The 13,209-nt window shown below is 34.4% G+C and overlaps 1 pseudogene; it reads right to left on the bottom strand.

Annotated features, from left to right (window-relative positions):
• Nucleotides 1-9,437: 9,437 nt before the first annotated feature.
• LOC114760197 (protein LATERAL ROOT PRIMORDIUM 1-like) lies at nt 9,438-11,874 on the bottom strand (annotated as a pseudogene).
• Nucleotides 11,875-13,209: the final 1,335 nt, after the last annotated feature.

Genomic DNA, 13,209 nt, shown 5'->3' with positions numbered 1-13,209 from the left:
GTTATAACAGTGCATGGGTACATCAGGAATCCTCACCCAAGTAGCGACTCTTCTCAGAGGATTTTGGTAAGGATTGAAATAGGGCGACCACCTTTGTATCAGAACACAATGTTGCTTGACCACCCACGGGCCTTCATATAGGACTGTTCTATAACGAGCTCTCCATTGTTCGGTTTCAGCGAAGCGAACTAGGAAGTAATTGTTTGGAAGATCAATTAGCTCGAACTCAGAGAAACCCCAAAGAGCACGCAAGTATTCTTTCAGAACATACACATTAAATCTCCTCCCTAGAACTGTTAACACCAACGTATAGTTCCAGGGTTGGCACCACTCGTTAAATTCCTCCTCTGTTATAGGGACCACAGGGTATACCTCCATCTGCTTTTTAAGCTCTTCCGATTCTTCCGGTAGCCTCCAGTGGATGTCATTTTCAGCGTTAAATAGGTCTTCTTCCTCCATTGGGCAAGCACCATGAGCAACTCCATTAAACCCCATTAAAGAGGCTTTGTACGATGGGAAGGTCCTATTTCTTTCCACCGGCTGGTGCTCCTCCTCAGCTCGTTCCTCCATTTGATCATCCATTATAGCTTGCACTGGTTCTTCAACTTTTTTCTTCTTATTCTTCTCGTTGCAGTCTTCATCTGATTTGCGATCCGGTGGTATTTTCCGTTGCCCTGTATCAGCCATTCCTCACAAAGTTCTCAGCACAGTTCCCAAGAGAGAGAAAACCCCAACCACTATCAGAGCTCCCAAGACAAAAAATTTTTCTCATGAGAGTGCGACATTATATGCAATTATTGGCCATGACCCCCGCTCATGGGATGGATCCAATGTACGTACTATTTTTACATTTGTTCCAATCACTTATTAGTATAGCAATTGTAAAATTTATAAGAAAGCATATCATTTACAAATTATGAATAATATGGCTCTCTTATCAATATGCCAATATCATTTTGACAACAATACACTCTTGCCAAAGAATTACAGGTATTACTTGTGAATATGACAAATGTACCTCATTCACCCATAATTAAATATAATCAATTTTGACCAATATTTCAAATTTTTGACCGTTTCTTCAAAAGAGAAAGCTAAGCTTCCTTCATCATCTTCCACCTGACTAGAATCTGGAGGTTCAAATTTAGATAATTCAACCTTAATATCCTCAAATACATACTCCCTCCCTTCACTACAAAAAAAAAAATTTAGATAACGACTTTTAGCGGCAACAAAAAAAGTCGCCGTTAAAAGTGGACTTTTAGTGGAGACACTAAAAAGTCACTACCAAAACTAAGACTTTCAGCGGCGACATCTGAAAGTATACCTTCGAGCAGAAGGTGATGTAATCACTAGGTTTACTTTCAGCAACGACATTCTATGGTACTTTCAGCGACAACTATTAGTGCCGCTGCTGAAGGTCTGACTTTCAGCGACGACTTTATAATGTCGCCGCTAAAAGTGTAATATATTAATATATATTTTTTATTTTACAATAGTAATAAACAAATTCAATCTGACTCAATGATAAGAAGATTTGACATGAAAGGAGGTGGTCACGAGTTCGAATGTTGAAAAAGACACATTTAAAGTGAAAATATCTGGGCAATGACGTGGCGGGGAGGAGTGATGTGACAATGATGTGGAGGTGGTTAGTGGTGTCTTTTAATGGCGACAAATGTCGACGCTGAAACTTCTAAAAGTCACCGCTGAAGGTTTCCTCTGCTACAGCAACGACTTTTCAGCGGCGACTGAAAACTTTCAGCGATAAGTTTTATATTTAAGTCGCAGCTGAAAGTCAATTTTTTTGTAATGCTTCCTTGTGTTGTAAGAGATGATTAACCGAATCACATTAACAAAAAATTTAGTTAAAATTAGTTAAAATCAATAAATATACAAAAATATAATTTATTTTTTAAAAACACTTTTATTTATAGAAAATGTGGGTGGAAGAGAGAATGAATGGAAAAAGAGATGAGTGAGAAAAAATTTGAGAGACATGTAATTAATTAATGATAAATATAAAAGAAAACGCATTAAATATTTAAATATCTCCAAAATATTTTCAAGTAAGTGTTTCTTATAAATGAAAATGAAGGGAGTATGTTACATGAACAACCAAATCATAATTTCGTTAGTAAGTGGCTCTTAAAAATGGAGCGTCGGTAAAGGGAAAGAAGGTGCCATTTTGTCGATTTGCATATTTGGTTATAGTCATTGTTATTAGTATTTTGTATTAAAATTCAGCTTCCGTAGAACCAATGAACCAATCACCTGACAAATCCGATCAATTAGTTAAGGGCCTATTTGGGATAACATTTAAAAGTACTAATAAGCATGTTTTATATAAGTTAGGACAAAACTCTTCTCATATACTTACCTTATATTTCTTAAATAATGATTAAAAAGTTACTTCTAAACTATTTTAAATGAACCCTAAATTGGGAATTTATTGAACCAATTGGCTTTATCAGTCCCGGATTAAATTAATGAATCATCATTTCTTTTAGAAACGGTTACCTGCTTCACTTAGGGTGCTAGACCAATAATGTACTCTCTTCATCTCTTTTTATATGAAATATTTGAGCAAATTATCATCAATTAAAAAATTAATTAACATTGGTTAAATACAATGAATATATAAGAACTGTAAGTTTTTCCTTAAAAATATCCTTATTTATAAGGGGAAGATAATAAGAAAATGAATGAATGATGCTTTGAGAAATGAAATAATAAATGCTTCTTTTAGTCCATAATATAAGACATTAGTTAAATCATTAGATGTGTTTTAAATTAATAAAAATTACCTATTTTATCATTATTAAGGAATGTGATGGGAAAATTCTCCTATGTCTCTTCTGCATTTGAAACTCTCTCTCCTTCTTGTAATGAGGGGTAAAAGTAAAAAATTATCATTAATTACCCTATCAACCTCTTATATATATTTTGAACCAAAATCTTCTTCCAGAAAACTTATATTTTGGACCGGAAGAGTATATTGAGTATAAAATAAAATAAGGACAAAATAGAAAACTAGCTAAGAAAATTTGAAAGAGAGAATAACCAAAAAAAAAAGCTAGAAATTACTAAATTCTAAATCAGATTTAGTAATAACATTTTATTTGGTATTGACAATACTGAATTTACAAATGACAAGAAATCTTTGTTAACATTTCTTATTTGACATTTACAAATTTTTAACTTTTTTTTTTTTGTCATTTTCCCAACTTGAAACATCTTGTAAATGTTTTTCATAGATAAAGACAAATTATGAAAAAGGAGGGAGCATTGAGGAATGAGGATATCGCACCTTTGGCTCACTAAGGCGTTAAGAAGTTGACACGTGGCACATGTATATTTTCTCAATACAGTTCAGCATTTCTGCCCATAAAGATGGTTGTATACTGGATTAGCTGATCCCACGTCGTCTCATTACAATCCCCCAGTTGAAACCATATTGTTTTGGCATTATATGGGCTTGGGCCCAAAAACTACGAAAGGCCCATAACCTTTTTGGACAATGTTATTATAACTGTGACCCATGTACTCTGAGGGTCATTTGGGCCACTGATAATCTCTTACCGGGCCACTCTGATATAGTGACGGCCCAAAGGGGTCACTGGGTGTAAGTATCTTCAAATGAGCACTTAATACCTAATCAAGGGGTTTATATCCAATGGAAGGAGTTAGTCCCTCACAGTGTAGGAAACTAATATTTATATTTTCGGTGAAAAAAATACCCACATTTAGTAACAGTACTTCAAATAGGGATTACCTTGAATAAAAAGATGCTTACGTGTGGTTGAAAAAAAAAAAAAGTTAATAACTATATATCAATTGCCCACTGTCACCTTCCACAAATCTATTTTAATCAAACATTTTGTTTTTTCTATCAAGACAGAAAAAACACTTTAAACAAAATAAAATTCAATATAAATATAAAATTTAATCACACTACTCAGTTAAGTGCTATTGTTGTTAAAGGAGTGAAACTGAACAAGTATGAATGAAAATAAGGTACATATCATAGAATAGAGTAGTGGAAATGGCTGTCTGGGTAATAGAATTAAATTATTTGTTTATCATTTGTTACATCTATTGAAAAATGAAAAAGAAAATTTATATTCTTAATAATTTGATCTATAAAAGACATTTTTGAATTATTAATTGAATCATTTTTATTTATCAATAATCAATATATTATGGTAATAGAATCTCTCTTAAATTATCACAAAATAAAAACACTATAATCATGATATAATAATAAAAGAGCATTTAAAAAAAATGACGAAATGAAGATGAACCATAAACTTGTGAGAATATCTCCCTCTTCGGAATGTAATCGAAATCTGGTCAAGTAAAGAATGGAATCGAAATTGGACGCTACCAACCAAACATGACCGAGCCAATGAAATGCCCCTCATATTCCCATACCACTCTTTTATTTTTTACCTGAACTCTTTAATATAAGATCTATTTAATTAATTTAATTATATTAAAAATATTAGGTAAGTTAGTTAATCATAACAAATATGATATATTTTTTCTAAAATACCATAATCATCTTTTTTAATAACTTTCTTTCCTCTCCTACTTCATTATGTCGAGAGAGTATCAATACGAGTAATTTAAGAAAATTGATAAACATGAGAAATGAATCTTAAATTTAAAACTAAAATTAACTCAATAATTAGTCATGTATTAAGGACAAGAGGAATATATTAAAAGCAATAAATTTATTAATTAAAAAAAGTTTACAGAAAATTACGCCTAACAACATAGACAATAATATCGAAAAAAAGCATCTCATAAGCCGAAAATATCCAGCCAGATAATGGACGTTGGTGTGAATCCTAGTTTTGTGGCATACATGAATTGCTTTTGAACACAAATCACCTCCAATTCTATAAATATTTAGTTAATTATTTATTTAAAAAAAGCGTTAGTTTCCATAAAAAAAAACCTCTTTTATTTAAAAAAAAATTGGAAATACCCTATCAATGAAAACTTCTTTTAACATGTGAATTCACTGAGAATAATTTTTAAAAAAATTATAAATTTGAGAGATAAAATATATTAAAATTTTATATTATAAACTAAAATAAACGCAACAACTAATTCCACACTTTGTAAAACCAATGCATGCGAGGCTATTATACTCATGACTTTCTTGTTCAATTTCTTTACTAACCAATCTCTAAAACTTAATTGCAAATTAAACTAAAAGTCTCATATTTGTATTTCAATTCGAAACTCAAATGACACATTCATAATTTCATCTGCACAAGTTTGTGCAAATGATCTGCTCTATAGAGAAACCAAAGCCATGACTTTATCAGTAAATAGACAAAGCCTTGATGTATCCTCGTAATGTGCATTAGTATTTTGGATTGGTGCAATAAACCCTCTTGAAGCATCAATAAATCATATATCACACATATACATTAGCTTAGGACATATATCTCTTTAATTTTAGACCTATTCATCTCATGAGACCTTTTTTTTATATATTGCCTTCCATTTTAACTATAAAAACTAGATAACAAGTTTATTTCAACTTTAAATATAAGACATCAATCAACTTTGTGTAAACCATCCTCATTGATATTGCACATATTAAGGAGGTATTTAGAATGAGATAATTCTAATACACATAATTAAAAAAGATAATTTAAAAAAAACCAATACATACTTATTATGAATGTAATAATTAACTCAACTAATTTTCTTAAAGACACTACTTACATCAAGTTCATTGTATCCGTTGTGTTAAATTCTCTAATCATATATGACCATATCTATGTCCTATTTTTAAAATACTAACATTTAATTATAAATTTATATAAAACCAAAAAAAATATGACTACGTGTAATTAAAAAACTTGATATGACAGATATAAAAAAAACTTAACCTAAATTTTTTTTCTTAATTTATCTATAAATTAGGTATATAACTGTTATATTAACTTGATTGCATGACATATCATCAAGTCTAGAAAGCTTACATGTAACATATCTTCAAAAGACATATTTTCAAAAGCCATGTATCTTAGCATCTATGTTAAATCAAATCTTAAAATATGCACCAACCAAAATTTATGCACTTTCTTTGTACTCTCTTTGATTATACGAGTTGAGTGGTCGTCTGAACATAGAATATTTGAGAGTCAAGATATGATCATATTTAGAAGGCTAATAGAAAAAAAAAAAAGTTTTTTATCCTATTTATAAGATAAAAAGAGAAATTTTTTATATGATTATACAATTTTACTTAAACCTTAAATAAGAGTTAATTAAGTTTAAAATAAAACATATTAGAAGTTACTTATAAATAAGACGAGAAGAGTATAAGGTATGATAATAATTAATAAATTAAAATAAACAATTAAGTCGTTTTTGAGAAAAGAGAGAACACAATTTTACAAATACAGAAATTAGATAACCACAAAAGATTGAATCTCGCCAAATGGAGAACACAGAGCTTTGGGAATGATCAACTTTACGTTTTGATGTGAAAGCATTATGCGCAATGGAACAAAACCTCACAATCAATCAATTTTTCCCCGCTTGTTGTGTCAGTTTTTCTTTTACTTCTTTGAAAAAAATATACAAAGATGTTTGTTCCCGCAGCCAAGAAGCAACTTGTTTTCAACGTATCATTGAATTAAAGTCCTATTTGACATCACGATAAAAATTACCCATAAATATTTTTTATATACGTCAAAACAAAACTCATTGTATATATTATATTTATTTTGTATTTCAAAAATTATAATTAACAAACCGCTTATAAAAACCCAAAATTACTTTCCAAATATGAATTACCAACTTTAAATTCCATTAAAATAAATTCTTGCCAAGCAGAAAATTATCTTGCTCGAATCAAATTCATCCAATCATTAAACTAAATTTAAAAATACAATGAAACCTTTTTTTCCCCAGTATTGTTCATCATCAGTGCAGTTTCTCCAGATAATTTCTTTATTATAACAAACAGAAAATAGAAACGCTCCCCTACTCGTCCACACCGATGTCACAAGAAACAAGAAAACACCTCAAAGTCACAAATTCCGAAATTCAGAACCCTAATAGTTTCTGTCAGAGCCTTTGCAGTGCTTTAAACAGGAACTCCAACAGGACAAATGCCACCACAAATCAGAGATTACAATGACCCCAAGAGATGAAAAAATTTTGAATGTTGATTTGCCTAAATAATATATTCTCTCATTTATATTTATGTTTATCTTATATTCATTTAGCCAGCAAGTCAGATTCCCCGCATCGAGCTGACTTTGTCCAATATAAACTCGAGCTTGTCATTTTACACATTGTAAAAATGACACAAACGCACTTCAGATTTTATTAAGTACGAAGACAATGACAAGTTCAAAATCCAATCAATCCTGAGAGAAGATTTATCATAAGATCATGGAATAAAGCAGTTTTAAGCATAAACATATCCAAACAAACAAAGCAAATCAAATTATCCAGCACCAATGAGACAATTACCAAATAAACATCCGAAATTACAGACCCAGGACCAGATTTTGCGTTAATGGAACAGATGGATTACATCAAAAAGACTATTCAAGTAGTCCCTAAAAACCAGTTACTAAGGACTTGTTTACAATCACAGCCTTTAAATTGTGATTTACATAATACGAGATAAACATACTTGAAAATGCTTACAAGTATTTATCAATCACAGATGCAAACAAGCCTTAAGAATCAAGCTTACCAATCGTAAAAAGAATTTGAACCCACACCCCATGCAGGTAATAACAAAAACAAGCCTTATTCCACAAAGTGAACATAAATATTTCCCTTTAAATGGAAAACTAAGGCCGTTAGTACCTACCCGTTTAACCCAAAAGAAAAACTAAACTCCAAGGAGATCCATCAACATCTAATTGTTCAGATAGAATTTAATATGCACCATGATATCCAATTTCATTACTTCCTTAAATCTGCTTATTCTCCTTCTAAAACTTGTCAAAAATAGTTAAAGACCATTTACACAATTGTCGGAACTTGCACAAAATTAAGGCAGCCAGCATTTTCAGAGTTGTCCATGTTTCCAAATGCTTTGCTGTTAAGGGAAGATTCAACATTTTAGCATCAATCCAACTTCCCACAGTAGAACACAAAAGTGTAGAAGGAATGAGAATATTATTCCATCCACAATAATCAATTTTATAGTTATACTCCTGGACTTTACTTGAGTAGAATAGAATCCAAAGTCCACCACAAGACAGCACGGCAAGAAAAGGAAAAACAATTATAATGCAACCCACATGACAAAATACATAGTGCAATGAAAAGGTGGTAGCAAGTATGTGCACGATAAGATCATCGAAAAACATGCATTGAAGACGGACAATAACCCACTTCTTTATCAACAGCAAAACAAAGCCCCCCCAAAAAAAAAAAAGCAGCAAGCAAGATTCAAAGACAAGAGTTGTCCCAATTCTGCTCCCCAGCAATATAATATTTGAAAAATCCAAGCAACCCATTTCAGACAATGATTATCCTGGATTATAACAGGTACGACAAAACTAGGAAGCCACAATGAAACTTAACATCACACATGCACAAAGCAAGATACAAAAATTCTTCTAATTTGCATATAAACACTTCAAATTTTACTGTGTATGGACATTGGAAACCAAGTGTTATTTTATTGGGGGATCTTGTGAGATTACAGGAACTTGGTAGGCTGTTTAGGCATCAGTAGTGAGATGGAGATAATGACTGGTGACCAATAAAACAGGATGAAAATGACAGCCATATATAATGATGGTGACCTCACAACCACTTCTAATGCCAAAGTCTAAAGAAGCACTGTGAAGTGAAACCCACATTTATTTCTATTCTACACTAATCCATAACCAACAAGGCAAGCAAACCATTACAATATTCGCTTTCTAAGTGTGTTGCACATAAGATAAAGGGAGAATTTCAACGAGGCCCTAGAGGTAAAAGTAAAAAAACAACAAGAAATCCCAATGACAAGTATGCAGTTATCATTTTCTACTCCTAGCAAGAAAGTTTAAAACATTGCAACAGTAACACAACTATCTTTAAAGATCTCTAGGTTCATTATGATCGATACTTTACACTGTGGAGTACACCTAGGATGACAAACTTGCCTCAAAAACAAAAGGAAACGAATAATGAAGGGCAGGAATAGTTACCAAAAGGGAAGCAGATATTATTCATTATAAACCAATAAGCTGGAAAACACAAACAATAAAAACAAAATATATTATACCTTTCAATACTTTATTCCATTTCGGATCATTTGGTACGTATAAACTAAATTGGGAGACAAAAGTAACTTCTTCACTTAACATCATATCATGCAATGACAAAAATCGATCGGGGCTCGAGGAGGGGACGAGAGAGATAGAGAAGAGAAGCAGAAACAAAATTGAAAATGTAAAAGAAGTAAAGCATATATATTTAAATTAAAATAATATATGACAAGATTAAAAAGACATAAAAATATTGATCCCCCACTATGAAAAATAAGCAAAAAGATGGAAAATTTAGGCCTCCATTGTCATTCATTCATTGATGATGATGATTTGATTCTTGGTTTCTTTCTTTCTTCCTTCCTTCCCAAGCCCGTCTCCATTAATATCTTGCACTCGGAAAGACAGTTTCTCATCAATTTATGGCATTACCATATGTTGAACCGGCAAGAAAAGCCCCACCTGAAGCAGCGGCGTATATATCAGAAGGATCAAGCATTGGGGACGAAGAAGAAGCTCCGTTTCTTCCGGCACCGCCGCTGCTTCCGCCGTGTCCACCACCACCACCGCCCAAATGCAGGTCAGAGATATTAGGATAGGCTTCTCCATTTTCAACCCCTTGATCATACAGAATCCCTTTGAACACATGGCCACCAATCTTCACAACTGCTTGATAAGCATACTCGTCGTCTCCGCCGTCATCCACCGCCGAAACACGAACGCACTTGAACACAGCCGGCGCACGTACTTGACCCGGCAATGACTCTTTGAAACTCGCATCTGCACGCACATTTCAACCCAAACCCTACATGTCCTTCAAATTCTCCTTAAAAACCATAAACACTATCACCGACGAACAAAAACTCTACTCGTAAAGAACCACCAATACTTCCAGACACGACGTCTCAAACTCTGTTAATATATACACGTTGTCCGGTTTGATCATGTCGTGTTTCGTATCGGTGCTTCTCGAAGACTAATGTTTGACCCTTAAGAGATTTAACGTATGAATATAAATACAAACCTTGATGGCTTGAGGTAGTGTCAAAGCTTCGAGGAGGAGTTGTGTTGGAAGTAGAAGTACGTGAGGCGGTAGTGGTTTGCGAGGCGACGAGTTTAGGTTTCTTGGCGACTGATGTAGCTCCACTGAACCCACCACCACCACCGGCTGCAGCGGAAGCGGCGGCAGCCATATGCTGGCGTTCCCTCCGACGAGCAGCGGGTACCCATGTGCTCTTCACGTGAGTAGGGCAATCAAAACCTCGGCTCTTGCAGCAAGTTCTGCACCTTCTATGACTACAATCTTTCTTCGCCTGATTGCCACAGTCCTGACACGTTGTACCTCCTGAGCTCAAAGCCGAGCCGCTTAACCCTCCACCGCCGCCGCCGCTGAGAGCAAGATTGCCGGAGCTAGTCGTACCGTTGTGCTCGGGAAGGCCGTGCTCCTTCAGGTAATGATCTTGCCACAGCTGAATTCCGCTGCTACGGCTTCGATTATGACTGCTGAGATTGAGCATGTTGCCTGTGTCACCGTCGAGACAAGGACCCGCCGGGAGGAGTGGGATAACGCCGACGCCGTGGATGGCGCCGTTGTGAGGATCGGGCATGACGACGTCGTATGGTAGGGAGAAGCAGACGCCACCACGAAGACATCTCGAAGGCCCACCATGCCCATCTCGGAATGGCCAAAGTTGACTGACCTAGACCCTCCGACCACATTCCGGCCGGAGCCCCCCGGGTGGCGGAGGCGGGACCGGCATTGAATCCCAGGGAGAGATCGTCGGGGCGCGGCGGCGCGTCCGGCAGAGGATGTGGTTGCCCAGTCTGCGAAGGCACCACCAGAATCTGAAGGCAGCCTCCTTGTAGTAGCCACAACTACTGAATGTGGTGTTAATTCGAGTTAAAATCAAATAACCCAATTTAGAAAATGAAAATAGGGTCTCCGATTTAAAATTTACACGAGAGAGAAAAGAATTAAAAATAATAACACTAGTACTAATCGAAACAGAATGCTATGGTATGATTGTCTGGCTATAAATGAAGGTAGATAGAGATATATAGAAGGGGATAGAAATATAGATCTTCTGAAACTTGGAAGGCAATCCAGAGGGATTGTTTCTGATGCCGATCTTATTGAAGTGGGGTCTCTGCAGATTTATGTGACAGAGAGATAAGAAGAAGAAAAGGGAAGCTTTAAAAGTGTAATCGAGTTCGGGGGATAGAGAGAGAGAGAGGAAGAGAGAGATGAGATCTTGTTTGTGGGTTTTTTCCCCCCACAGAAGAAAGAGAAACGAAGCACACCAACTTCTGCTCTTCTTCTGTTGCTTCTGTTTCTGGTCCTTCTTCTGCAACTGTTAATAGTTATTTCTAACTGCTTCTGCCACTTCGGCTTTTTCCCCTCAAAAATAAAGAGACAGAGGAATGGAGAAAGAAAAGTTAGAAAACTTCGAGTGAAGAAGAGTACAGAGATAAGAAGGAGCAGGAAGGAGGGGGAGAGAGAGAGAGAAATAATGGAAATAATAAGGAACGAGTTCACGACCTTACTCTCTCTCTTCAGTCTCTCACACTGTTTTTGTTCTTCTGCAGTTAATGCTGCCGACCCGTTCTCTCTCATCATCATCGTCATCAACACATCTCCATCACCATCAAACCTTCTTCCTTTCTTTCACTTCCCTCTCTTCTTCTCTCTGAGCTTTTCTTCCATCTCGCTTTCTTTCTCTCACTCTCCCTCTCTCTCTCTGTTCTGTTCGTTTCACTTTGGTCTCCTAGAAAGCGAAACTGATGAAGGTGGGTTCCTCCCTAAACCTTTCTTCTTCTCTCTTTTTCTCTCTCTCTCACTCCTTCTCTCTCCAATTATCAGCCTTATAACTAAATAGCCACTAGAGAGAGAAAGAAGCGAAAGGCATAAAGACTTCAATAAGCTCTCTCACTCTCTCTCTCAGTTTTTTTTTTGGGAAGATTTTTCGATTTCCATGGACCCCCTAAAGTCACATGACGCCTTTCATTCCATGTGGCCGACTTTCTTCCCACTCGGCGCGTGTGCTACCCAAGGCGCGTGAAATTTTGTCACGTAGCTCGGGCGTGCGGTACACGCGCAAAGGCCGTGTACGTAGTCTTGAGATTAATAAAAATGAAAGTTTCATCAAAACTAGACGTAGGGTACTAGAGTTTGAGCAGCACACTCTAGTTCATGTCCTTTTTCTTTTTTTTTTTTTAATTTCTTTTAAAAATTTGATTTGATAATTAAATAGACCTTCTCAACGAGAAAATCTAGTGAATTCTATTGTTTAGTTGTCTCTGTCTGGTTCTGGTCACATATTTTTTACATTACTCTTTTTAGTAATTTGTTGGGCTTGTTTTTCAGAAAAAAATCTTAAAAGATACATTTAAATTTGAAATCCTAAATTAGGAATAATTATAAAAATATGTTGTAATTTCCTTTCAAAGGCTGTCAATTGATAAACAAACTGATTTAAATTTTAAAAATTTAAAGATATTTTTTGGACTTTTTTTAATGCATGTTAATTAAGACAATAATCATTAATCAATCCCCTTGAGCTCAAAAATTATTGTCCATTCACACCAAAAAATACTCCTTCAATACTTAATATAGAACCTAATTATTAAATTATTTTTATTCTAAATATAAGACTTATTTTCATATTTACTAATTTTTTTTAATTACCCTATAGATACTGTCTCAACCATAATCAAATAAGTGGATGAAAAAAAGATTATTAATAAAGATGATTGTGGTATTTTTAAAAAATGTCATATTTATTATAATTAACTAACTTACCTAACTTTTTAATTTAATCAAATTAATTAAATAGATCTTATATTAGAATTGGAAGAATACTTTCTTATGATACTAGCTATGCTATAAAGTATCTATATAATTTGCTGATAAAGGAAATTCAAATTTGATTGTATAAACAGTTTAGATGAAAATAAG

This window comes from Neltuma alba, unplaced genomic scaffold (genome assembly GCF_004799145.2).
Source record: "Neltuma alba isolate B1F8T4 unplaced genomic scaffold, ASM479914v2 tig00010946_pilon, whole genome shotgun sequence".
NCBI classification, from domain to species: Eukaryota; Viridiplantae; Streptophyta; class Magnoliopsida; order Fabales; family Fabaceae; genus Neltuma; species Neltuma alba.
The sequence above is the reverse complement of the archived record's forward strand: the minus strand, read 5'-3'. Positions and strand labels throughout refer to the sequence as shown.